The sequence below is a fragment of the Equus caballus genome, chromosome 17, assembly GCF_041296265.1.
Source record: "Equus caballus isolate H_3958 breed thoroughbred chromosome 17, TB-T2T, whole genome shotgun sequence".
In the NCBI taxonomy this organism is placed as follows: Eukaryota; Metazoa; Chordata; class Mammalia; order Perissodactyla; family Equidae; genus Equus; species Equus caballus.
Window position 1 is genome coordinate 99,005,608 of NC_091700.1, and position 27,401 is coordinate 99,033,008.

The 27,401-nt window shown below is 48.9% G+C and overlaps 1 long non-coding RNA gene across 1 annotated transcript in view; it reads left to right on the plus strand.

The window, feature by feature from the left end:
* Positions 1 to 1,379: 1,379 nt before the first annotated feature.
* Positions 1,380 to 27,401, plus strand: part of LOC111768652 (uncharacterized) — a 636,254-nt gene continuing 610,232 nt past the window's right edge. The window contains exons 1-2 of the long non-coding RNA XR_011428104.1: positions 1,380 to 1,603; positions 6,738 to 6,942. This is a non-coding gene — a long non-coding RNA (uncharacterized lncRNA). The remainder of the gene's footprint in view (positions 1,604 to 6,737; positions 6,943 to 27,401) is intronic.

The window sequence follows — 27,401 nt, forward strand, 5'->3', positions numbered from 1 at the left end:
GGTGGACTGGGGAAGCGGAGCTGACTCCCCGAGGAATTTCCAGACCAGCCTGAACTCCAGCAGGTTGTGGGGTGGCTCTGTGTGGAACCCCACGGCAGCCACTTCTCAGCTGCATAGCTAACCCTCTGTACCTAGACCCTTACCTGTGAACGGTGGCACCTACCCCGCAGGGTGGCGTGAGGAGTAATGAGGTGAGACGGGGGATACGCTTATAGTGCACGTATGGAATGTCAACCAGGGGCGCCCGGGGCCGGGGGCGGGGGGGGAGTCCCAGACATCCACCATATTCTGGGTGTGTCTGTGAGGGTGTTTCTGGATGAGACTAGCGTTTGAATCGGTAGATGAGTAGAGCGGCCTCCAGTCCACGGAGGGACTGGGCAGAGCAAGATAGAAGGATAGCAAGAAGGAGGAGGCAGGTTGAATTCTCTCTCTGCCTGACTCTTGCACCTGGACATCCAACTTCTGCTGCCCTCAGCACTCCTGGTCCTCGGGCGTCAGACCCAGACCGGCATCGGCACCAGTGGCTCTCGGCTCTCCACTGCCTTCCTGGGTCTCCAGCCTGCAGAGGGCAGATGGTGGGACTTCTCAGGCTCCATGATTGTGTGAGCTCATCCCTTATGACAAATCTCTCTATATCTACATCCTGTTGGTTCAGAAAGACCTTGACTAATACACCATAGGGCTCACCCTATAAACTGATGGAGATTACCATTCTGTGAGTACTTGGTGCTAACTCCAGCTCTGGGTTTGGAGGGTTGCATGCCTGCAGAGGACCTGGATGCTCTGTGCCCACCCTCTGCCCCTGACCCTGCCACCTTGGGTGTCTCTTCATTTGGCTCTTCGTTTGTATCCTTTATAAAAAGGCTGTTATACTAAATATAGTGTTTTTCTGAGTTCTACGAGTTGTTCTGGCAGATTACTGAACCTGAAGGGGGTTATGGGACCCCCCCCCAAATTTGTAGCTGGTTGGGCAGAAGTGCTGGTGGTCTGGAGACTTGGCACTTGGAACTGGCATCTGAAGTGGGGCAGTCTTGTGGAACTGAGCCCTTAACCTGTGGGGTGTAGGCTAACCCTGGGTAGTTAGTTTCAGGATTGGATTGAATTATAGGGCATCCTGTTGGTGTCAGAGAATTGCTGTTAGAACATACTGGGTAAAAATCTGACTGCTCTGTGGCTGGCTAATACTATGTGTTTCTAGCCCCAGAGTCATGTGTGTTCTCGTATTAACACAGTGCTTGCCCTCAACCCCCACAGGCCACACCAGACTTTACGTCATAGCAGGAAGGCTGAGGCTGGGGGGTGGAGAGAGTAGGGGCACATGTTTCCTTCTGACTTCAGGGGCCTCTCTCTGTGTTTGGATGCATGTTCTGGGGAGGTAGCATGCGGACAGACCCAGTGCACATTTAGGGGCACGGTCCTCCCTCCAGGCTGTGCCAGGTGCACCCACCTTTGTTCTTCGTTGGAAGGCCACGCCTGTTCGCAAGTACCGTCTGAGGACACGTGGAGCCCGTAACACCCATCATTGGAGCAACAATGCTGGACCGAGTTCTGAAGATTCTCGTCAAAATCCAGAGGGATTGTAAATTGAAACTTCCTAAATGAGGTAATTTATACTCTGGGTTGAGACCAGCTCATTTTCTTACTGGTATGTGTGTGGAAATAGAGGCTAAAGTGGCTCATATCCATTTGGATCCTAATTTTCGGACGTGTATTTGTGGTAAGAGCTTGTGAGCCAACTGCCTGAGGCCAGATTCCCTGTCTTTTGATAACTGGAGGAGGAGGGAAGAAAGAAGACCAGGGAAGGGGAAAGTACGCAATAAATCAGAGACTTGAAGCGTCTAGATCACAATTTTGAAACATAAAGTGGAATAGGATGAAAGCTGGACAATAAATAAAAAACTGAAGCCGGTTTTATCCTGGTGCAACGTTTGGAGTTTCTTCTTGAGCAGTGGGTGAGCAGCAAGTTTAACGACAGTTTCACCTGCTTCTTAAGTGTCCAGTGACTGTTGAATGTCTCCTTCGAAACCATCAGGCTGACAGAAACGATCTTCCCGAGGTGGCTGAGGGAGAGGGGACATCTGTCACGTCGGGTCCCAGCCGTGGCATTCGTGCACGCCCCTGCTTGTCGGCGGGGGTGCTGGAGCTGCTCAGCGGGTGGACGCACAGAGGCTTGTACTGCTTGTGGTCTTATGGCCGCTCCATTTCCTCAGCCTCCTTCCTTACAATCTACTGCACAGGTTTCATTTTCAGGGGACTCGGCTTGGCTTGAAGGGACGAGACATAAGAAAAAGAACTGGTAGGACATTCTGAACCTCTCGAAGATCCAATTTGACTTTCTGGAACCAAAATTAAATGGTTATTGACTTCAAATTGTTGGAGAACTGCTTTCAGGGTAAGGCGTTGTCTTGTCAGTCAGCGCTTCTGTTTCTGTGCGTCCAAATTCTAGAAGTCTGGCAAAAGTTTTCGGTTGAACGGGGGTTTGTATGTGTATGGATGATGAGGACGGAGGGAGAACGCCAACTCAGTGTGCCTGAAAGAAGTTCTACATTGTTTGAAAATGTAAGAGGGACCTCACAATTTTAAAGATCTCTCTTTATCTGTTTTTTAGGTAAACAAACTCAGAATATTTGAATTCATGTTCATCTTCCCTAATTATATTAATTCTTGGTATTTGGCCTTGGTCAACATATGATGTCACACTGAGGATTTTATTCTTCTTCGGTCTCCTGCAGATCTGTGTGTCTATGGGTGCTCCATCTGAATCCCTTCACTGTGCACCTACTGTGCGCCAGGCTGTGTAAAACCAGAGACAAGGGAGGGAAGCTTCTGGTCCTTGAGTTCTTAGTTTAATGAAGAGGCTGAGCAAATTGGCCCAAAAGCAAACTGCAGGTCTGTCTGACGATGAAATCGAATCTTTTTCAGCTTTCTAAACAAAACTTGGAAAAAAGTTTTCTTCCATTTTCAATGTTCCCTTTGTTTGTATTTTGAGCGTAAAGTCATTGATGAGAGAGAGTGTTTCCCATCTATTTTGTGCATTCCCTTACCCCTCGAAGTTAAGACTTGTTAAAGGCTGAGCACACCCTTACTACGCAGTCAAGCCTTCAACAAGCACACCTGAGGGCCCTTTCCTGAGACGAGCGTGGTTACCGGGCTGAGAGTCTGCAGGCGCTGGTGGGCCTGGGTCACCATCTCCAGCAGAGAGATGAGCAGCAGCTGCTGGCGGGGGGGGGGGGGGGGGGGGGGGTCATTTCAAGACCCTGTAGACTACCTGTCGTGCACAGTGGGTTCGTCGATATTGGTCAGCTTCTCTAGGTGAGTTGGCTCTTGTCTACTCAACTGATAGCCCTGTTTTCTTAACTTAAGAAGGACTAGGAGTCACCTGGGGTGGTGAGTTAGAAAAGCAGATTCCCAGGGCCCTGCAATAAGGGGGACCCGTGAACTTCTATTTCTCATAAACTCCCAGGTGATTGTCATGTCAGGGGTCCTAGACCCACAGTTGGAGAAATTGCCCCTCTGTAGAGTGGGTACTCGGGCCCTGCTGGCTGGTTCTGGGTGACTCCTGCAGCTTTGTGTCCTGGCTCCCTGCTCTGGCCAGATCTATCCGCTGACCTGGGGAACTGGTCACCAGCCTCTAGTGTCACGTTTCCTCCATACGCTGTCCACTGTTCCCCAAGGCATGGTGCACGTCTCCCTGTAACCCTCCAATCAGTGCTGTCCTGCTCCCACAGATGCCGGTTGATAAATAGTAGTTCAACTAGTGCTCATTGGTTGATTGATGCTGCCACACCTCGGTTCCACCTTTTGCTTTTCTGAGTCAGCTCAGGCTGCCGTAGCAAAATACCATAGACAGGCGGCTTGAACAGCAGACATTTATCTCGTATAGGTCTGGAGGCTGGAAGTCCAAGATCCAGGTGCCGGCAGGGTTGGAGTTCAGTGAGGACTCTCTCCTTGGCTTGCAGACAGCTGTCTTCTCGCTGTGTCCTCACGTGGCCTTCCCTCTGTGCATTCATGCAGAGAGAAGGACCCCACCCTTGCGACCTCATTTAACCTTCATTGGCTCCTAAAGGGCCTGTCTCCAGACAGAGTCACACTGGGGGTTAGAGCCTTCAATATATTCATTTTGGGGGGGATCCAGTTCGATCCATAGCAGCTTCCTGGACACAACAGCAAATGGCCTTAAGTCAAAAAAAAAAGAGAAAAAGAATAAAGTGGATCCTCATTGTTCATGGATTCTGTATCTGCAAATTCGCCTACTTGCTGAAATTTGTAAGCCCTGGTCAATACTTGTGGAGGTTTCCAGGTCACTCATGGACATGCGCTGTGCGGCAAAAAATTTGAGTCAACCATCTCGAGTGTTTCCGGCTGAGGTGGAACAAGATGATGCCTCCCCTTCTTCTTTCAGTTGTAGCACCAGAAGCACATGTCCTTTTCACAGTCTCAGTGCCATGTTTTTCAAGTTTTTGTGCTTTTTTGGGGTGATTTTGTTGTATAAAATGGCCCCCAAGCATAGTGCTGATGCACTGTCTGGGGTTCCTAAGCGCAAGGAGGCTGTGATGGGCCTTACAGAGAAAATACGTGTGTTAGAGAAGCTTCGTTCAGGCCTGAGTTGTGTGCTGTTGGCCGTGAATTCAATGTTAATGAATCAACAATATAAATTAAAGTGTCTTTAAACAGAAACACGCTTAAAACAAGGTTATGAATTGATTTGTTGATGAATATGTTGTGACCAGAGGCTCGTAGGAACCGAACCCTGTGTCTCCCCTGGGGCCATGGGCGGTATTTGCCAATTCAGTGTTCACGGTGACTTTATAGAACAGAGCTTCCCTGAATATTCAACTGTAGAATCGACTATATGTTATTAATGGGCAGGCTGTGTGTGCAGAATGCCAGGAAACCCTAAGAAAGGTGCAACATGCCTTAGTTATCTGGCTTTTTCTTATCAACCCAGTGCTGAACACTTCAATGTCTGTAAGCCTGTGGATGCTTGGTGCAAGTTTGGCTTTTTGAATGTTAAGCTTTGACATTGTTGTCCTACAGTGCTAGCATTGACAAAATAGTGGCCGTTCTGGAGCAACGACGGAGGGGAGTCATTGAAAAGGACTTACTTATTACAACTGGAAATCTTCCTGATGACTCCCAGTGAAGCTGAGATCATCTGACCAACGGAGAAGTGAGGAAACACCAGCATCTGACATTTGAATTCAAACCCTTTAAAAAATGTAATGGTTGATTGGGATATAGTTCTGCCTGTCTTTGATTTGTTGTTTTTTAAGTATAAATGCTGCCTTCTCAGTAAAACTGAGAAGATTGCACATTTTTCACTTATAAATCCCAACTGTGCCATATAGATAGGCAAATAGAGGAACTGGCCCATTGGCTAATAAATAGATTACAAAGAGCATCCTTTCTGTTTTGGCTGGCTGATGGGGCCCAATCTTGCCCGAGGCATCCACGTGAACAGGTTGTTGGCTGGGGCACCTGAACGCCAAGTTATTACACTATTTGCATAATATCAAGTGCAGGTTTCTCTGGCAACCCTGCTAGCTTAGCCATTATTGCTCAAATTTTAGTGAAAAGAGAAGTACCGTGCATGCGGAGAAAGCCATTTTAGCACAACTACCTGTATCATTTAAACATTTACCCCCAAACTGTTCTTGTGGGCAATTGAGTCCTTGCAAACTTATCGCTTCCTTGGGGAATGAAAACAAACAAGCCGACAGACACACGCCCTCCAGGGCAGCCCTGGGACCCGCCGGCCAGGTGGGAGGCAGGTGGGTCCAGCATCTGGGACAGCCACTGTTTGCAGCTGCAGATTTTTCCCACTTTAAATTGTGAAGGTGGAAAAATAGTCCAGTGTGGGGGGAAATTGTCCTCCACGAGCCCAGGTCAAGCCTGGCCCCACACGTCAACAGCAAGTGAAGCCCCGATTATGCACACCCCAACTGCCCTCAGCTCTGGCCGCACGAACGAGCGTGAGAGGCAATGATAACGCCTGCGTGAACTTTGTCCCTGGATGTGTGTTTTTGGAACGTGCCAGGGTGACATTCAGCCTCTACGTTCATTTTTATGATAATTCCGAGTAAATTGTGGTGCAATAAACTCTTCAAGCCTGTCTTTCTTGTGAAAGCTGTGAATCAATCAGCTGTGGGCTTTTTTGGGGGCTTTCAATGTATAGTGATCATTTAGATTTGACGTGCATTGTGAGACCTTAGCTTGCCTCCTCTCTCTGGTCTGTCATTAATTCCAGCCTTTGCTATTCTGAAGTACAGTGAAGGATGGCTGAGAAATCATTGCCCTCTTCAGCTCTGTTATTGCACAAAATAGCAGCGCAATAATTTTTTGTCAATGTTTTACTCTAAAAGCTTTCTACGTCAGTTTTGAAAAGGAAGCAATAAAGCCCATTCAATGGTATGAATAAAAATCCTTTGAGGGTTAGGCTCAGAGCTTCTTTTCTTCAGCTGGTAATCAAATTGGAGCTAAAATGAAATTGAGTTTTCTTATGAAAATAGCCTTTGTTGCTGGGAAGGCTGGTAATTCATAAACAATAACCTGCTCTTTTGTGTGGATAATAATATATTCATGTTCTTTCAATAGGGTAAAAGCCAGACCTAGTGCATTATGGTACAGTAAAAATAGCAGAAGGAGCTGGCTGGCGCGATCTTGAAGAAGAAATGCAGCGGTCGCTGCCTTAGGCTTTCAGCATCCCCCTGAAATGGTTCTTTGCTTGATTTGTGCAGTTTTCCTTGTTGATTTGCTGCTGCCACACAATATTTGGTTAATTGCGGATGGTCTCAAGCTGTGCTCATCGCTGCCGCGGCCGCCGGAGCCCCAGCCCGCTGCCACAGGACGGTTGGCACGCTCAGGAGCAGGCTCTCAGCGCCACGAGGACAGGAGCGTCCCAGAGTCCCGGACGGATGGGCAGCTGGACGCCAGGCAAGGGAGGTAGGCTGCTGGGTCTCCCCTGCAGGAGGAGGGGGTGTCCTTGGGCTCCGTGGGGAGAGGGATGAAGTGTTGGATGCAACTTGCTGTGCCTTTTCTGCTGAGTGCTGGGGGTGTGGAGGGGAGAACGTCTGGTTGTCTGAACTGTGGTGACTTCCAGCTGGATCACAGGTGGAGCCCACGGGCCGCTCTGCCGTCGAGCTGGTGCAGGTCCTTTTGAGGGAGCCCGGGGAGCCTTGAGGACCTGGTGGCACTTGGGTGCAGGAAACTTGGTGACCTGCAGGCGGAACGATGGTTTCTTCTGGTGGTTCTGTGTTTGCTGAACTCAGCTTGGGAGCACCCTGGGCAGGAGTCACATAGGTGGGGCTGGAATTGCTGCCTATGGATCCATCCCTGTTGCTACTTGGGCAACAGTGACTTTTGTTTTATCTCTCAAGTTGGTAGAAAGTTATGTTCCGATGACTGCAAACATATGCGCCAGCCTCACCTTTAAGTTGGATTGTGAGAGTAGCTGTGTTGTTCCTGGACCCAGAGCTAGGGGCCAGGGCCAGTCAGGTGAGGGGGATGCTCCTCTGAGGTCATTTTCTGACACCATTTAACACAGAGCTGGAAGAATAATGCGGCGTTAACTCGCCTGTTGGGTTCCTTCTGATAGAACGTTCTAGCTGTTTGTTTGGGAATCATTTTGGCTTGCCTTTTAAGTTCCATTCTCTTGGCTCTGAATGCCATTCAATGGACAAACAGGAAGAGAAAGAAAGGAGGAAATCTTTTGAATGCTGAGAAATGGGCAGGGTGGCGTGGGGAGTCTTAGCACGGGCCAGAATAATGTCATTCTTGCTGGATTTTGATTGCTTCCCGGACGATGGTCCTTTATGTCCTCTCGTCGCTTCAGTCTGGGTGACCTTTTTTGTGAGGGTCCTATGGAATAGTGGGTATTTTTGTGGCTTAGCTTAAGGGCTCTGCGACTTCCATCCTTGGTTCAGAACTGAAAAACGAAGAAACTGGAAAGAATATCACGGTGTTCAGTTTAAGCTACCAAACTTTGACAGTCCCAGAGACGCTGGGTCAATAAACAGTGAGCATACCCCATGGAAACAAACAGAAAACGGAAAGTGAGAGAATAGGAGCGTCTCTTTGCACTCAGATATGGCAAGGATGTGTGCTAGGGTTAATGCTGGCTAACAGGTATTTTTGTGTTATTTTGGTATTTTAACAATGAAATTGCCTGCTTAACAAAAGGAACTTTTAAAGGCACAGTGGAAGCTGACAGTTGTGGTAATATCTGTCATTATCCAATTAGTTTACACGAGTGTATGTTTTTATGCTTTACTTAACATACTCTATGTGTTTTCGACTCTGGCAAGTATTACTTTCGTTGAAGTCTTTCAAAATGAGAATTCTAATTGTACATATTTTACTCTGTTGCTGTTTGTCTTCTGTGATTTTCAATATCATGAGCACCTTAATAAATTCTGATTTTTGAAATCTATTTCACATTCATTTTGGGGAAAAAAATGCCAAGATTCTTTTGGCTTTCATTTACTTACTTTGTCAGGAAACCCCTGACAAATTCCTTCTTACTTTCTCCCACTGACAGAGCTGCATTGCGTGGTGTCTTTATTCTTATGCTAAAGCTGAATGATGTGAAAGAAAGGAGTACTAATTGTCGAGGAATTAGCTTTCAACTTCATGTAAAGGAAACTATAAAGAAAAGTTCATGGAGTATTTTCACTGGGGAAGAAATGATGAAGAAATAGACTTTATTTATTACGGAAACCATTGACAGTTGTCACCGCACATTTTCAACCTGAAAATTAGAGTTTTCTTCATTTTAACTATTCGGTGGTCTGATGAAAAGTTCTCCTTTTAATGATTCCTGTTTTGGTGTGCAGTGGCTTCGATTCTTTTCACCTGAGACGTGTGGTGAGATGGAGGAGGAGTGAGCGTTTCTGGGGGTGGTCATAGGGACTCAACAAGCCCCAGAGGGGAGCCCAGGTGGCAGGCAGGTGTCTGGGAAGGAGAACGTTGGTCCTTGGGACTCTGGTCTTGTGCTCGGCTTTTCTCTTCAGGCATCTAAGAAAGAGAAGAGCAAGGTAGACCTATTGTCCCCTGCTTTGGATGGCCAAGTGCATTTTCTCCTGCCTTCCACGCTTAGTAGTGAAGTGAGGTCATGGCATAAGCTGTTCCAGGCGATGGTTTCCACACGCACTGCTGGTCACAGCACAGCCCCTCCCGTTGGCCCCAGAGCACAGATGGTGACATTTAGGAGCATGGTGGACACTCCACCTAAGCAGGCCTTTGAATGGAATCGAAGGCGGTGTTGCCGTGGAAGGCAAATCTTCCCCCAGAGGAGAGGGACACGTAGTGTTGTCTACAGAATTTCCAACGAGAGGGAGAATATAAAGATGCCCTCTCCCCGGGTCTGCTGACCACTGAGCTCCCTCCCCACTCCCAGACGCGCCCTGCACCCACACTCCCACCTTTGCTCTGGTCTCAGCCTTGGATTGGCAACCAGGACAGACTCTCGTCCTCCCTTCTTGGGCCCCCGTGGCAGCCTCACAGCTCAGAGAGGAGCATCCCTCTGTTGGAAGAAGAGCACATGTTTTCCTTCTGAAAGACTCCGGTCTCCCATGGCGGACGGGTGAGGGAAGCGAGTGGAAGTAGTGGCTTAGGGACACAAGAGGCATTGGGGAGAGGGGCAGACACACTGACAAGGCAGGATCTCAGTCTAGAGCTTTCTCAGGTAAGCCCCAGAAACCTGTCTTGATAACTCCTCCAACTGCTGTTTGGGGCTCCTTCTCTAGATTCTGCCCACTCCTCCAGAACCTCCCAGGCCCACACATCATGACAATATTGCATTCATCTCATCTTGTATGGTGGCGCCAAGTCTTTGGTCTCCATCCCAGGGGCCCATTAGGGCTGAGTGTCCGCCACCTCCTCGGGCTCCCATCTCATGCCTGGGGCCAGCTGCTGCAGACACGAGTGCGTGGGAGCAGCTGCTCTGGTTCCTGAGGGAGGGAGGCTGACCTGTGCCGTGGCCAGCTCAGCTCGGAGCCCATCCACGGCTCTCAGGCAGTGGCTCACCTGAGGCTATCCCATCGCACCCTGGAGCCACCTAGGTCAGCCCCGAGGGATCTGAGTAAGGGCTTCTCCTGGTGTGTGAGGCTGTCCTGTCTGGATGAAATTGTGGCGGTTTCTGACAGCTGTGAGACTGACTGACTTTGTTTCCTCTGATGATTTGTTTTAACTGTAAAATTGACTATCAAGATGGAGAAAGGAGGAATAAAGAAAAAGGAGTAAAAATCCACATAGGAAAGCATTGACATCTTCCATTGTGACTCATCTCATTCTACTCATGTGGCCTCACACCAGGGCAGCCCATCCTTTAAACTAGAAGGCAGAAAACGTGAATTTACGCTAAAGTGGACATAAATGAAGTCAAAAGGCTTTTCATTACTTATTTTTACAGAACCTGTATCCTCCCATTAACATCACTTAAGCCTTTAAATCCTGATTCTCAAGTGATTTGTGGTTACCTTGGCTGGGCTGGGTTTTCTACAAGACAAGGAAATATATCAGGGATGGAGTAGGGATGTTTGAATGCATATTTTTTACTTTTTAGGGAATCAGAATGTAGATTGAAACCAATGACTTTTGAACATGAGAAAAAGCTTAGCTATAAAAATTGGATACAAAATAGGCAGTTTTTTTTAACTCGAACAGCCAATGTCAACAATTTCAAAGGACATTATGCAGATTATCTGTCAAAAATTGCATCACAGTGTTGCTGTTTCCTTTTCTGTTTTAATCTGCACTGCTTGACCTTCTCCTCTCTGAAACTTCAGGGCTTAGGTTAAACGGTTTTCTACCGCTCTATGCAAATAACATTTCCAAAGTTCAAAGATCCGGTACGAAGCCTGCCACAACACTGGAGAGTTCCTTTTGCCCGTGCTATCGAGAGTTAAGAGCCTATTTACAGACGATGGCTTCTTGTACACTGCCAACGTATAAGACTGGCAAATCTCACTTTACATTGTGTTCTCATCCCAAGCACACACTTGATAAACCTTGTGGCTGAATCTTCCTCCAGCTGTTTCTGAAAAATTACGGGTTACTGACAGACAAACCTGAAAATATGCAATTATATGTTTTACCGCTGTTTTAGTTTGGCATTAGGGCCCACGATGAAGAACGCCATCTATCACGTGTCAGGTATATGTTAGGTCGAAAAGTGGAAAAGATGACCCGAGCATTCTCTGGAAGGTATTGGAGACATTCTCAAAATATCGTTTCTTTTCTTTTTGAAAAGTTAAAATAATGTTTTAGGATATAATTGTGACATCAAAGTGCCCGGCCCCTGGGAGAAAGCCTTCAGTTGGTGGGATTTTTATCATTCCAGAAATATCTAACATGTATTTCCAACATGGAGGATATTTATTTCCTGTGTCATGGTTTCCAGCATCCTTTAGAATTGATGTTTAAGGACTTATGAGCTTATTCTGGAGGCAATGGTTGGAATTATTACTAGAGGGAATTTTCATTCTTTTCTCAGTATTGCCTTATACTACAGGTATCTTTAATTTTAAAGAAAGCATATAATAAAAGTACATTTTCCTTTTTTTTTTTTTGAGGAAGATTAGCTCTGAGCTAACTGCTGCCAATCCTCCTCTTTTTGCTGAGGAAGACTGGCCCTGAGCTAGCATCAGTGCCCATCTTCCTCTACTTTATACATGGGACGCCTACCACAGCATGGCTTTTGCCAAGCGGTGCCATGTCCACACCCGGGATCCAAACCGGTGAACCCAGGGCCGCCAAGAAGCGGAACATGCACACTTAAACACTGCGCCACCGGGCTGGCCCTTAAAAGTACATTTTTAAACATGCATCATCTATCCAATTGGTTTTACTTAAATAATTATAGTTGAGTTCTGCTAAAAACATTTTTGCTATTATCCTTAGATTTGAAGCAAAGATTTGAAAACATCAATTTAAAACAATAGTAACGAACTAAGGAAAACCCGACAGTGCCCATGATTAACCACACTGAGCATTAAGTACAGATGCAGTGCAGTGTGCTCTGGCAGCGTGATCGTCTCTTCACCCTGGGTTGTTTTCATTCTTTAAAAGTGGCTCGCTACCTTTGCATATAAATGTCTGATTTTCCCTTCTTTTGGATTTGTTGACTATTTGAAATGACCCATTTTCCATTCCTGCCACTAGCTACTTCTCTGGGTCTTGTGTCCTTCAGCTGAAAATAAAGGACTTATTTGTGCTGGTTCCTCGGGTCTATCTAAACTCCTACATTCTTATTTTCAAGGAACACACACCCAACACACAGACAGCCAAACTCCAAACCCTGCACAGTTGAGTTCTTCTCCTGAGTGTTTGTGGGCTCGCAGAGAGAACACGAATGGAGGCCCGCCTATCATATGTCTCTATATTTCAGTTATAAATCAAACAAATGTAGATTCTTCCTCCTACCTCAGTGAAATTGCCTTCACGATAACCTGAAGGCCTGGTTTGAACATAGACTTCTCACCTTTGGGGACTTGGTGCAGGAACCTGGTGGGTTCAGGCAAATTGGCTACAAAACCAATGCCAACAGCCCCATTCCTGCCCTTGGAATCCCAGCTGCATCTGTACCCAAAAGCAGCTACCTCTTAATCCCTCTTTGGGAAGACAAGTTGGGGAAATGGTCCATGGAGGCCCAGGAAGGGGGCTTGTGTCATCTACGCAGGGAATTCTGAGGTCTTGGTGTCCCTAATGTGGTATGGCGGTCCAATCTGAGTGGGCATGTCCCCTTGGTCACTGTTCAGTGGGGTGGGGTTGATGGGGGGGTGGTTGAGCAGGAACCACCCTCTGTCCCTGGTCTAAAGACAGAGTAATCAGTAGTCTCCCAGTTGTCTAATTCTCCAGAAGATGAGTCAGATTATAGAACCCAGGGGCTGCATCTCTCTTAATTTTATGGTGTATTCACTCAACTCTTGGCAAGTACTGTTCTCATTAAAGGTTATTTGTCTTTAAAATGGTATTTGTTTCATTTAGCAAACAATTGGACCTTGTTGAACGTTAACCAGATGCTGGAATTTATGCATAACACTGCCCACAGAGAGTGGACGTCCCTTGAGTTGGTAGCAGGAATAATTGACGGGAGGACAGTGGGCGTGAGAGCCTGGAGTCCCCCTGCCTGGGTACATCCCGGCTCTGCCACGTTCGCCTCTCTGAGCCTGGCGTTACTCTTCTGTGAAATGGGAAGATGATGAGCTCTCCCTCACAGGGCTGTGCCGGGGTTGAAATGAGCTGACACGTCTGAAGTGCTTGGAGCCACAGTCAGCACGTGATAAGCTCTCAATTACGTGGGCTATTACTGCTGTGTCTCATCGATTCCAACACGAACCTTTCTACATTTTAATATGTTTGAAATTGGGACATCTCTATTGTAATAGCTTAGATTTGGTGAAATACGGTGGTCAGTCTGATTGACTCCTCAACAATGACTGAATCCCCTAATCTGAGAATTTATTGGATTTCTGAGAAGGGAAGGCTATCCGAATTGGTTACTGTTGAAAATCTGAGTTTCAGAATCCATTCCCCTGAACCGCTCAGGGAAAGAGGAACCGCAGAGTTAATGCTTAGATTTCCGATGGCCAAAGCTTTAAAACTGAGATGTGGAACAAACAGCACCTCGAAGCAATGAGCCACACAATCATCACCAGAACATTTGACGTTCAGAGAGACACAAGTGGCTCTATTTTGACAAGGACAAAACATTTTGTCTTATACCCTGGGCACAAGCAGACTTCACAAAAAGAAGATAATTGAGTTGAAGTCTTTCACCCACCCTTGGAAGGAGATCAGCCATATTCAGGACCTAGCCTCACGTGCAACCCAAGTCCTCTCAGAACCATCGTTTTTCCCACTGGCTGTGTGAAGGGCCTCGTGTCCTAACTCCCTTCCAGACACGCTGAGGCCCAGGCCAGGCCTCCAGGGCCTCCAGGGACGCGGTGCTCTTGCCTCCCACCCAAAGTGCAGGCAAAGCTCATCTGGTTTCCGCTCCTGCCACTCTGGCCCCATCAGAGCCCCCGGTCCCTTCCCTCCAACGAGCCAGGTTCTGTTCCTGGGGAAGCCCTAAAATATGGTTTCCACAGAAAATGACGGGTGCTCCCTGACGAGTACCTGAGGAAGGAGAATGGCCCACCTTGTTAATTTGGGGCACGACTCTCTGTGTGGCCTGGAGTGCTGGCTGGACTCGGGGCCTGGTCCTCACTGTGGTGGGACTGGACATGAAAGGTGGAGGCGGAGGAGACCCAGGCCTCTCGGGTGTTGGGAAGGTCGCCTGGAGGGCGTGGGGAGCCCAGTCTTCTCCACCACCTCCCCGTGTGCCAGGTCGTCCCGGGGCCCCTTCTGCACCACACTCACCTTCACACACCGAGAAAGCTTTCAAGGTGTCCTGGACAGGAAAGACACCGCAGAGGGGCACTAACATTTACACTGATCAAGAGGGGGCCGTTGAGAGCAGGGGGCTCCTCTGCAAGGAAAAGGATTTGCATTCTCTCCCAATATTGTATATTTATTATTAGAAATAGCTCCGGCATTGCTGTTCTAACGTATTACACACATTTACAGGACAGGGTCCCACATGAAACACCTGGCGCCTTCACAAGGGGTAAGTCAAAGTTTAAGGGAAAGAATTCTCTATAAAGAGGTGGGCAGGGCTGAGGGTCCGGGGAGCGATGGGGAAACCCCCTCAGGGCTGGTGGTGCTGGGGACCCTTTGTGCCCAGGCCTGCAGGCCATCAGAGTAAGCAGTGTGGGCTGCCCTCCTGAAACCAGGGTCTTCGGTGGAGGAATGCACCTGCTGCTAAAGCCACAGCCTGGCTTAATAAATAAATGCTCCAGACGTTTTCTTTTCTGGAAAACTCTAATTTTCTACAAACTCTCCCATTGGCAAGAATCAACCAACAGCAAGAGAACCAGGTGACAGAATTTACAGACACGGCTTCCCTGGGTCTGGACAGAGTGGAAAGGACGAGAGCAGACGGAGGAACGGGTTGAGGACACCCAGCTTGGGGCTCCATATAAATGGCCCTTCAAAACAGATAGCTAAACAAGAGATGAAATAAAGGGAAAATGGACAGATCTGGGGCTTTGTAAACTGTGTCAGATGCCAGCCTAGCAAGCAGAGAAAGCCGGGGCCTGATTCTCTCTGTACCCCATGGTTCTCTGTGGGGGGAGAGAATGGAGCATGCATGTATGTGTGTGGGGGGGAGGTGGAGGGGGTGCTTGGAAGGTTCTGGAAACCCGCCCCCACCCCAGAACCTGGTGATTCCATCCAAGATCAAGTGTAGAAATAGTCTATCACCGGGAGCTGACAGCATTCTGAGAGGCTCCTGTCACATCTTCTCAAACCCATAATTAATTAACTCATATCTCCAGCCCAGGGTGTTTGTTTATATGGCAAATTTGTTTCCACAGAGTCAGCATCGTGGCACAAGAAACAACCTGAGCTGGAACCCCAGTGACAAGAATAAAGCCAGCACAGTTTCATTGTCTTTTTTTTTTTTTTTTACAGTCAGATACTGCCTTACGGTTTCTCTGTACTTTGAAATTGCCACTAAAATTTTTGTTGCCATATAAAATCTTCCCTGTAATCATTAAATTTCAGAAGTTTATTTTTCTTTATAAAAGTGATATAAACTCAATGTAGCAAATTTAAAAATCTAGAAAAATAACAAAAATCAACCAAAGGCAACTGCCCCTGATCACTGGTGATCCTTCTAGTCTTTTTTCTGTCTGCATAGAGTGTACTCCTATCTAGAGGAAATTGTTGACCTGAATCCTCTTTGCTTTCACGTGAGAAAAATAAGAAATATCCCCAGACTCGTCAGAATATCGGTGAGCAGATGTTGTATTTGGGTCTTCGGCCAGGATTTCTCGCACTGCTGGCTGCGAGGGCACAGAAGAGTGGTCCTGTGCCCGCTGACCGTCCCGACGTGTCCTTTGGAGTCAGAGAACACTTCCCTGTGTGGCCAGGATTAGGGCTGGGAGAAGCCCTCCTGACCTTAGCCAGAAGGAAAACGAAATTCCACACTTAGAGCTTTCCTCCCTTGATGCAACACTGCTGGTCACTTACACGTTTGTGTGATGAGTGCATCCTCTCTTTGCAAGAAGAGCTGTTTTTGCCTGAGGGGAAAGTAAGGTCATGTGAATGGAGGCAAAAGGTAAAAGATGTTGCTACTGCCTGTTGGAGCAGGTCAAGGAGGGGACGTGACCACCAGTTGACCCTGAGCTTGACCCCGAGCTTGACCCCATTCCCTTGTCCTTGGAATGTACGACTGCCCACCTTTCCCACACTAGAGGCTGTTTTCAAGGACGCGGCCTTGAGAGAGTAAGGTGTTGTGGGGACCATCGGGACTGAATACGTGACTGAGCCCATTAGGGCCTGTCTACACTGAAGGTTCTGGAGGGCGATGGTGGAGATCCATTCGTCTTGAGGCCACCCAAGAGAGCCTTGTTCCTAAGTTCCCTGCCTGTGGCACCTGCCACCTACCAAGCTGGCGTGGCTGCCCTTCCTTTGGTCCCCTCTGCCATTGGCGTGCTGTGTGCTGGTGGGAGGAGAGCAGCGTGGAGAGTGTGTGACCCGCTGGCTGGCCGGAGTCTCGGCGCCCTCGAGCCGTGGCCCTGCGGCCCGGTGCACGAAGCCAGAGCCTGAGTGTGGCCTGCGTCTCCATCAGCTTGTTCCTGTCCTCAGGAGGCACCGAGCAGGCCGGTGAGTCCTCATTCCCGGCGTCCTGGTGTGTCACGTGTCTGCATAGCAGTGGTGGCTGGGGCTGGTGTGTCATCTCCCTGCACCCATGGGCGGCGAGCTTCTCAGATGGCTGGTCCCTCTGCTCTGGGTGTCACTAGCAAGAGGGACAGGGGCTCCTCTGAGGACTGTGTCCCTGCATCTGAGTGGGGCCAGTGGGTGGCCTGACCCCGAGTGAGTGTGGTCACTCTCCTTATGTGCCCTCGAGTCTAAGGGACGAGACACAGCCGTCACCACCAACTCCGGCCTGAGTGCTCCCACGGGCTCCCTGGCAGAGGCTCGCCTGAGATTCCCCTAACGTGTGTAGAACATGTGGTTTGTGTTTAGGACTCAACCTCCACAACGGGAGCCTGCGATGGGGAACGGGGTGAAGAATTCCTGACTCTGTCTCGTGAGACCCAGCCGGGCGGGGAGAAATGTGGGGTGAGACGGGGCTTGGGGTCGGCGTTGGCAGCCGCCGGACGGGGGGTGCTGAAGACCTGCAGACAAGGTCCTGCCATTCTTCCTCTCGCTTTGGGACTGTCCCCTGGCTGTGGCCTTACGTAATACATCTGTGGTGTGGGGATGAATTATGGAGGGACGTGCTTGGGAAAGGACTCTGGACAGCAAGGTCAGAGGACAAATACAAGAGGGACTTTGCCAAAGAAAGGGGCTCTGTGGTTCTTGTGCCCAGGTGTGGCTGCTTGGGCAGTGAGAAGAGCAGGGTGACTGAGGCACAGCTCAGCTGGGGGCCCCCTGGGGTCCGGGTGCCTGGCCCGTGGGGGGTGCTCGGGAGTTCTGGAGATCGGTCAGGCACCCAGGATGTGGAGGGGAGCGGGTCTGTGCCCTGTGGGGATGGCTGCTCCCCCAGGATGGCCATGACTGCCCACTGCTGGGTGCACGTCAAAGGCCCTTTGCAGAACGGATTGGGCTTTGTCACATGTGCTTTGGCAGAGCTGTTTTCCGGACATTTCGTATGTCCCCAGCCCGCATAGGACTGGGGGCGGAGGGCTGGAGATGGGGCGCTGCCCTCTCTGGAGCCAGTTACGCGGGGTCAGCGCAGAGCCCGCATGGTGGCGGTGTGTGTGCGGCCGAGCCAGTGTGGACCTTCTGAGTCTGCTTCCCTCGAGCCGACCCACATCAGATCTGCTGTGCACCGCGCGTGCCCCGGAACTCTGTAAGCGTCCAAATGGAACTCGGAAGTCAGCCTGTCTCTGCCCTTCCGATCTAGACCACATCATCCCATCCCCCTGCTTCTCAGCTCTCTGCTGTGGGTGCCCGGCCCTGCAGAGGACTCGCGGGGCCTCTCTTGCATTGACCTGGCCCTGCGGCTCCTGGGCCCAGCGGGAGAACGGGCTCACTTCCATGCAGGCTGATGAGGCCTTCGGGGTGAGGACACGGTGTGGAAGGTTGAGGAGAACAAGGGTGTCACCTGCCCGTGCACACGCCTGGACATCCAGGTCGGGGCAGGGACCTCCCCAGCCCCTCTGCCATGTCCCGCTCCAGGGCTGTGTCAGCCAACGCGTGGCCAGGGCCTCTGCTCCCAGCCTCAACCTTGACCTCCTTGCAACAGGTCCAGCTCCACAGCCCCTCCCATTAGCTCTCTCCTGGCCAGACCTCACGTCAGCAGACTGCCCCTCCAGCGCTCCCCCTCCAGCGCTCTGCAGACCCAGAGAGCCTTCCGTTCAGCTCTTTGATGAGAGCTGAGAGCTGGGAGGAGAGAATGGGGGCTACACTCTCTCGGGCGGCAGCTGCACCCTCGGGAGCAGGTTAGCGCCTCTGTCATAGATCTTTTATTTAATAAGACTTTCGCCATCGCCCTAGGTAGCAGGTTCTGGTCTCCTCACTATACAGACAAAGAAACTGAGGCCAGGAAGGGTTGTGTGTTGGTCTGTTGATGAAAACATGCCCAGAGCCTCGCAGGACCGTAACTCTGTAATTTCTCCCAGGGCTAACGGTATAGTTTTCACTAATTCAGTTTTCAAGGCAACTTTATCGAACGCAACTACCACAAATAATGAGAATCAGCTGTATGTGAAAGCATCTGACCCCTGGCAGACCCTCAAAAGATTCCTTAATATTCCATTATTTTTCTGACCCTACAGAAATAAACTTGTGGCTAAAATTTAATTAAATTCTGAGGGGAGAAGAATTGGGAGAGGAAGGAGAAGGAAGAGAAATCTAAACAAACGTCAGCCAACGTTCTAGGATTAGTGTGTGTTGTTGACTCCGCTAGATGCCCCCACAGCTCCCAGGCTGGTGTCAGGTGTGAAGGGCGGGTTCCAGGCTCGGAACCAGTTGGCCCAGGAGGGGCTGGCCACAGATAAGAGAGCGACATGGGCTCTCACTCTGTGCTGCTTCTCACCCTCCTCTCTTCCCTTCTCTCCCATCCCAATGCCTCCTTCCTCCAGTTCCCGAGGGACCCGAGGCATCCACGTGTCCACAGTGCCCTGGCTGATGGGCGTTTGCTGCTGGGCCCCCATCAAGTCTTACAGCCCTAGGGGGGGACTTGCTCTCGGGAACTGTCCTCGGGCACCTCCTGCCCCGAGACGACCCTCCCTGACCGGTGGTGCCTGCTCTCTCCCAGGGCTCTTCCTCCATCTCTCATGCCCAGCCAGGCTTCCGGCCTCAGCTCGCTGTTGGGGGTTTGAAAAAGGACTCTTTTATCCCAAATGAAACCTGAGTTAAGATTTCAGATCTTTTGGCCAAGAGAATCAGAGGTGGGAATTACAGGGTAGATGGGCCTTCTGGTTGCAGTGGGATCCGTGACCTGCAGAGCAGTGGGAGGAGATGTGGCTGCAGTCAAGGAGTGGAGAGGTACGGGGTCACTTCTGCCCAGTTTAAAAAGAAAAAGCTGACATTTATCGAGTGTGTAATATGTGCCTGGCATCTTGCTAAATGCTCTCACTTTGCTCTGCACAACCACGTGGTGACTTTGGTGCTGTTGTCCCCTCCTTCCTTGGACCAGGAGATGGAGGCTGACGGAGATCCTGAGCCTGCAGCAGTCCCACGTCAGGAAGGGCGGGGTCAGGCGCAGCACCCCGTCTCAGGGCCCCACGGGGTTTTCTGATTGAAGTGACTGTGTCGTGGCCCAGCCACGGCGCCCTTTTGTGTCCTGAAGTCACAGTCCTAAAACCTGTATCCCCTAACGTTATGTGAAGGAGACATTTTGGAAAAAAGTGTCTGCAGCCTCAGCCTTTCTCTTCTTTATCAATCCAACAGATTGAAGAAAAACGTAGGCGAGAAAAAGCCCATCTGTGGAAGGTACCCCGTGGTGGGTGTCACACATGGGGCTTGAGGAACATGTTGAGGCTGTCTTTAAATCGCCGAAGGGCAGGGTTGCTCCTGATGGAGAGGGCCTCTGCCAGCCTCGAGTTTCCCCAAGAGCAATAAGAAGATGTTTGGGACCCTGCACGCCTCCCCTGGAGCTAAATGATTCCACCAGAGAGTCTGTTTGGGGCCTGGGGCCCAGGTCTCCCCAGCCTTTGATTCCACCGGCTTTAACATGGGCTTTTGATCGGCCCTGTTCCGGCCGCAGACCCCCAGCCCCGCCCGCTCGTGCCTCCTGATATCAGTAGCAGAGAGAAAGTGGCGGAATTTGCCCACCACAGGGAATCGGCACCAGGTACTTTGTTCATATAAAAATAGCAGGATTTCTCCTCTCATTTATTGCCAGCAAAATAACAAGGCCGGTAATGAACAGTGTTACATAATTATTTGGAGGAGGGCGTTAAGTGGGAATTGACTCTAGACGAAGAGTTCACACTCCCCAATGTCCACTCCAGCTGTTCCAGGCCCGCCAGGTTCTCCCCGCACAAAACAGCCTTTCGTTGTGGCCGCGGAGTGCCTCTGAGCCCCTCTGCCACCGGCCCGCGGGTACCCGTCAAGAAAGGCAGCCATTGTGATGTGTAATTCTTTAAACGGTTCTAGAAATGCTTTGTGTTCTGCGAGCGCCTTTGTAATGTGCTGCACCGGGGGGTGTAAAAGGAAATGGAATTCTTGAGGAGACGGAATCTTCCAGGCAGGTCTCATTTCCTTTCTTTGCCAAGTAATTACAGAACAGTCTGGTCTGTGCACCCGCCTGACGACAGGTGAATGCAGAAGCATTGACGACAGGCCTGTCCTTTGCTGTCCCCTTCAAGGAATGATGGCAATACCCTCGGAGAGAAGACTTGAGAAATGTCATTGTGTTCAGATCCTGTGACTACCCTGCTCTTCTGGGGTGGGCAGACTCTAACCCTGCATCCTGTGTACTGGTGGTGAACTCAACCTCTGCTCAGCCATTTGCATTTTTATGTATGGAAAGGAAGTCCTTTGCTTTTGTCCTTGGGTGGACAACTGCACGCTGGGCTGATATTATAGATGTTTAACAACTCATAGGGCCCAGACACTCACGAGCCGGAAAAGAGACCGTGGTGACCACCTGTACAGCCGCTCCTCGGATCACCCTTCCAGCCAGGTCTTACTGAATCGAGTTGAGTGCAAGAAGGGCTTTGCTAAGATCCCACGGTATTTTCGGTAGTGCAGTAATTATTATATGTTTTTCCAGTGGTTCGAAAGCTAATGACCCTCTCTCCAGAAAAACATGTGCACACACTCAATTTTGCTTAAAAATCGAGGGGTTCACAAACTCGGTGAAGTTCTCACGTGTCACAGGGCATGTGATATGCCGTGGTGAGACACGCAAGAGCAAATTCTGACACCCGCCTTTGTGGGTATTAGAGTCCATGTCATGGAGTCAAGGCTGGAAACCAGCTGTCACCACTGGTGAGAGCTGCACAAGATGACATTTCCTTTTTAAATATTTCTGGCAAATTTTTATTTTGATATAATGTCAGTCTTAAGAAAAGCTGCAGGAATAGTCCAATAAACTTCCACACACCCTTTAGCTTGTTCATCAATTATTTGCATTTTGCACTACTTCTTTATTGTTTTCTTAATCTCTGCACACACACACACACACACACACACACACACACAGTTTTTGAGCCATTTGAGGTTAAGTTAAGATCGTCAAGCCCCTTAACTCCAGGGTGTATTTGCTAAGAACAAGGCATTTTTTCACATACGTACAGTTAATGGTCAGGATTGGGAGATTTAACACGGACAAGTTCTGTGATTAATCAGTGGTTCTTCAGTGGTCCTGAGCCAGAAGCATCAGCCTCTCCTGGGGCTGGCCCCGTGGTGTAGTGGTTAAGTTCATGCACTCCACTTCGGTGGCCCGGGGTTCCTGAGTTCGGATTCTGGGTGCAGACCTGCATCAGGCCATGCTGTGGCAGGCGTCCCACATACAAAACAGAGGAAGATTGGCACAGATGTTAGCTCAGGGCCAGTCTTCCTTAGCAAAAAAAAAAAAAAAAAAAAGCTAATTCTCAGCCCCACCTTGGACCCTCTGAATCAGAAACTCTGCAGGTGGGGCACGAGAAGCTTTGAGAAGCCCTCAGGGGGATTCCTACATAGACAGGCTTTAGAATTGCTGGTCTCATTTGCAGGCAATATTCAAATGTTATCAACTGACTCAGTGACATCTTTTATAGCTTGTCTTTCTCCATCTAGAATCTGATCCAAGATCATGAGCTGCACGTAGGCGTCATGTCTCCTTGGTCCTCTTCAGTCTGGAACAGCTCCTCAGTCTTTCCTGGTCTTTCTTGACCTTGACATTTTTGAGGAGAGCAGGCCCCTTACTGGATTTGTCTGGTGCTTCTGCGCATTGGATTCAAGCTCTGCCCTTGGGGCTGGGCTGTCACCGAGCAGGCTGAGTCGCCCGCTAGGAGGCACTGATGTTGGTTGCTCCAATCTTGGTGACAGTGGCTTTGAGCACTTGCCCAGGGTGGTGCCTGTCGGGCTTCTTTACTGTAAAGTTACATTTTACCCTTAATATTTAATTAGTAATTGGTGGGGACATACACTGAGCCTATGGACACATTCTATTCCTCCTTTAACTTTTATCCACAATTTCAGCATCTATTGGTGATTTTCTAACCCCATCATTTCTTCTATGGTGATTATTTAGATATTACATATTGTGGATATTATATAACACAACATAACAAAATTTATTATGACATCACATCATATAGAGATAGACATAGGCATTCTACTATAAGGAAGAGCTTTCTCTTCTCCCTCATTTGTTTATTATTTATTTGCATCTATACAGATCTTTTAATTCTTATCTTATACAATGGGTTATGATCCACTACTATCATTATTTATTTTGATGCTCAAATTATTCCAGATTTGGCTATTGGGGGGCCCACGGAACTTGTTTTATTGTTGCATGAACTTATGGCCATGATGTCTTTAGAGCCAGGAACCGAAGCTGATATTCCAGAGTCCTGAGTCTCAAAAATCTGGAACCTGACCTCAGGAAGGGGCATCTTGATGCATTAAGCAGTAAGCGTGTTTATACCGTCACTGATGCCCTCCTGACCGCCATTTCCGGTGAAGACTTCCAGGTCTCCCGTTTGTTCCCTAGAGCTTTCAGCCCCGTTGACAACACCCTCCTTGGCACTCCTCCCCCATCGGTCTCTGTGATGGCACTCTCTCCGATCCTGCCCCTGCTGGCTCCTTGCTGCTTCCCGGCTCTCCTGAGGGACCGCTCTCCACACATCGGGCCCTTATTTAAGATCCTGGATAAGCTTGCCCCTTCTTCTGTCCTCGTCTCACCCAAAGCCCGAGCTCCCTCCCTCACCCACAGTCTTTGCTTGCCCCACTGGGTTAGGATCTTCCACACAGTGCCCGTTAGCCCGATTTCCCAAACCGCAGACGGAATGTCAGAGTGGCTTACCCACCTGCTGCACTGGAGTGTCCACAAGCACCTGACCCGAATTACTTATTGTCCCTGTCCCTTCCCAACTGAATGGTCCTCTTCTTCTAACTCTCTCGGTTGATGGTACTGCCATTTACCCGTCACCTCAGCCAGAGTCATTCTAGGCTCTTCCCTCTCCTTCACCTTCCGTGTGCTATTGCGAACATCCTGTCAAAAACCCTGGAGTCTGTCATTCAGCCCTGGCTAGAATTACAATTCCAGTTTGACAGGGATCATTGAAACAATGGAAAACCGTTGCTCTGAGAGAACGAATGTGGGGATACCGCTGTGTCTTGTCAGGGAGATAAGAAATAGCAGTTGTTTAAAAAAATCCAAGTTAAAGCCATGCATATTCCATCTTTATTATCATGAAGTTGTGTTTCTAAATCTGTTCACGTAGGGGAGCAAAGCGCACTCCTCCATTCATGAACGTCTTGTTTTACTAGCTTCCAAATCTGTTGACGCAGAACCTTGAGAAACAAGTGCTTGTTTTAGAAATCGATTTTTCCTAAAATCTTTGTTGTAGAAAATAGAGTTAATGTTAATTAAAAAGTGTCTTTGTCATCAGAGGTAGATTTTTCTGATCAATGGGATAATTAACTCAGTATCTTTGGCCTCACTGAGTTTTACTCTGTTCCTCTTCTTTTTTTTTGTTTTTGTTTGTTTGTTTGTTTTTGAGGAAGATTAGCCTTGAGCTAACATCTGCCGCCAATCCTCCTCTTTTTCGCTTTTTTTGCTGAGGAAGACGGGCCCAGAGCTAACATCTGGGCCCGTCTTCCTCTACTTTATACGTGGGACGCCGGCCACAGCATGGCTTGCCAAGTGGTGCCATGTCCGCACTTGGGATCCGAGCCCGTGAACCCCAGGCCGCTGAAGTGGAACGTGTGCACTTAACCGCTGCACCACTGGGCTGGCCCCTGTTCCTCTTCTTTTGTCAGATTTTACTCACTAGGCAGTGTTACCATCTTGTCTTCACCTAACCATAAGGACCTATTTGCAATAAACCTTTTGGCTTACGGATTTGTTTCTTAAAAAACCATGCAAATTCAAATTTAGTGGCATCCTGTCAATTCCCTGTTCTTGATCGTTTTCACAGCTGTCCTCTCCCCTAGTCTTTCCTCTCCAGCCGCAGCAATTCCACTGGTCTCCCAGTTTATCTCCCCGTGTCTGGCGTGCACTCCCACCTACCCCAGTCCATCCTCCGTCCTGCTGCCAGAGTGACTGCAGCCAGGGCAAACCTCCCCACCGTACTCCTCTGTTGAAAACTCTTGTGGCTTCCCCTGTGGGTCGAGCCGGGTTGTTTGGGTTGACATCAAGAGCTTCCCACTGGCCTTCCCAACCTCATCTCTTGCTCTTTCAAACGCACCCCATGATCTGTCCACCTTTCGGTGCTTCTTCATCCTCGTGCAGCACATCCCTTCCTGCTTACTCGTCTGTGGGTGCTGTCCATGCCCACCTCTCCCTGCCACCTGTCAACACGTCTTGCCCAACAAACCTCCTGCCAGGCCAACCTAAGCCTTCCTTTTCTGTGAACCGGTCACTGGTGGCTTCCCTCTCTGCTCTGCCCTCAAGCATTTGGTGACTTTTTGCTTCTGACCCCTGTTAGGTCATGCACCTCACCAGACTTTCATTGCTTGCTTACATTGTCTCCCCACGTAGACTGTTAGCAACTTGAGAAGTGGTCTTTGTCTCTTAATCATCTTTAACTCTGTCCCACTAGATTAGTACCTGGCACATGGCACATGTTCCACAAGACTTTGCTGGATGAAAACTTAATGACCCACTAGCCTGATTGAAGGAAGTTATACAAGGGGATTAAACACAGAAAGTGTCAGCTGAAAGACGGCTGTTATTGGAAAAGCAACTACTTTAGAAAGACTGTAAAGGATCTATCTTCCAGCTTTTTGGAGGACCCCATAGAAACCAGCTTCCAAAGAGGAGAGGTTGTTCCATGATTACTTGTCTTCATGACTCAGGTACCATTACTTATTTAAACAGTTTTTGGCCAGCGTCACTAAGCCTGAGCACACTGTTTTGTTTGTTTTTTCACAGACAATTTGTTACAACTTGAATCTGAAATGTTCTTGAGCATCTTTAGGAAAGCTCTTTCTGGAGTCAGGTTAGAAATGTGGGATTTGACCCCACAGGGAATCTTTAGTGTAGGATAGTGGGATAATGGGTGGGATAATGCTTTCAATCCATAAGTAATTTCAATCCATAAGCAAAGGATTTAGTGGGATAATGCTTTCAATCCATAAGCAATTTTTGGCCTCGTTAATTATTAAAATGTCATTGAAATTGCCAAATTTGAGGTGAGTCTCGGAAAGAGATGCTAGGTTAGGAATGGAAGAAAGTTTTTCCAGACATGAGGGCATCACAGAAAAATGCATTAATGAAGAAGTGGACGAAGTCAGCCTTGCAGGGCATCCTCTGTAATTAGTCGGATGCATACTGCGCCACAGGAGCTGTATGACAGAGGTCATTCATCCACACTTTGCCCACGGCAATGCCACACATTGTGGCATCACACCATAGCCAGATTGTTCAAGTGAGTTCTACTTTGGAAATTTCAAAAAAAAAAGTCTGTAGCAGGTGTTCTCTTTATTGAGTTCCCTGGATAAAGGGTCATGTGAAAGAGCATCTAGCACAGATGTAACCGCTCTTATTTATCCACTCTCTCCTCTCCCCAGGTGCGTCTCTGGATGGGGCCTTGCATCACAGTTAGGGAAGCCCCAGAGACTGGTCAAATGCTAGTGAGACACACGGACTGAACTTGGTCATTGTGTGTGGTGTCACTCCGCAAAAGCACGCTCTAACACCAAAACCGCACTGTGCCGGGTTTACCTGTGTATGTAAACACTGTATATACAACACACTGTAGGCACCTGTATATATAACATACTGCTGGTTATTAGAAGAAACAGTTTAGATGTATGGAATTACATAACTAAGGTTCAGGTAGTTCAGTTAAAAGTGGTCCAACTTCCTTAGTTTAATGTTCAAGGACATCTTGAATCTGACCTTAAGATTTCTTTCCCTCTTCCTCTCCCTTCTCCCTTCCTCCTTCTTTCCCTTTCTCCCTCCTTCTCTCTCTCTCTCCTCTCTCTCTCCCTTCCTCTCTATTTATTGACAAGTGCTTATGCTGTTTATATTCCCTCCATGAGCTCCACCTCCCATATGGTTTTTGGGTCATGTTCTTCTTCTCTTCCTGCTCCATACACTCTTCCTGGAGGATTTCCATCCATTCTCCAGGTACCCTTCATGCATTGACAACCCCAGACATGCACAAGATGCCAGACACCTTTCTTGAGGTCCAGAACCATGTCTGATAACCTGCTGGTCATCTCTACTTAGATGCCTGCTGGCAGCTCAAACTCAACACACTCGAAGCTCCACTGCTCCTCTCTCTTCCGCCTTGCCCTGATTGTTTCTGTCGGACAGTCTGATCCATTTCCTCTCCCACCCAATGGCGTTGCCATCTCCCTAGGCTCCTTCACCTTTGCCCTTACCTCCCACATCCTCAAGTCCTTTGTGTATCTCTAAATCTGACACTGCATCAGCCCTGTCCCAGCTCCTCACCACAGCCACCCACGTTAGATCAGTGGGCTCCTCACCAAACCCTCCTCTCTCCTGTCCACCTTCTTCATGGCCCTGCTTAAGTACTTCTTGCCAGCCTACAGTTGTGTAGAAGAGAAATCCTAGACCCCATTATCCTGGTGGATAAAGGCCTTTTCAAGCAGACCCCACGCCATTCCTGATCGTGCCTCCCTCTGCTCCAGTTATACGCCGTTCCCTCCAGTCATGCAAGCCTTTCACAGTGCCCCACACCAACTTGCCGTTTCAAGGTTCTGGACTTTTCACACGCATT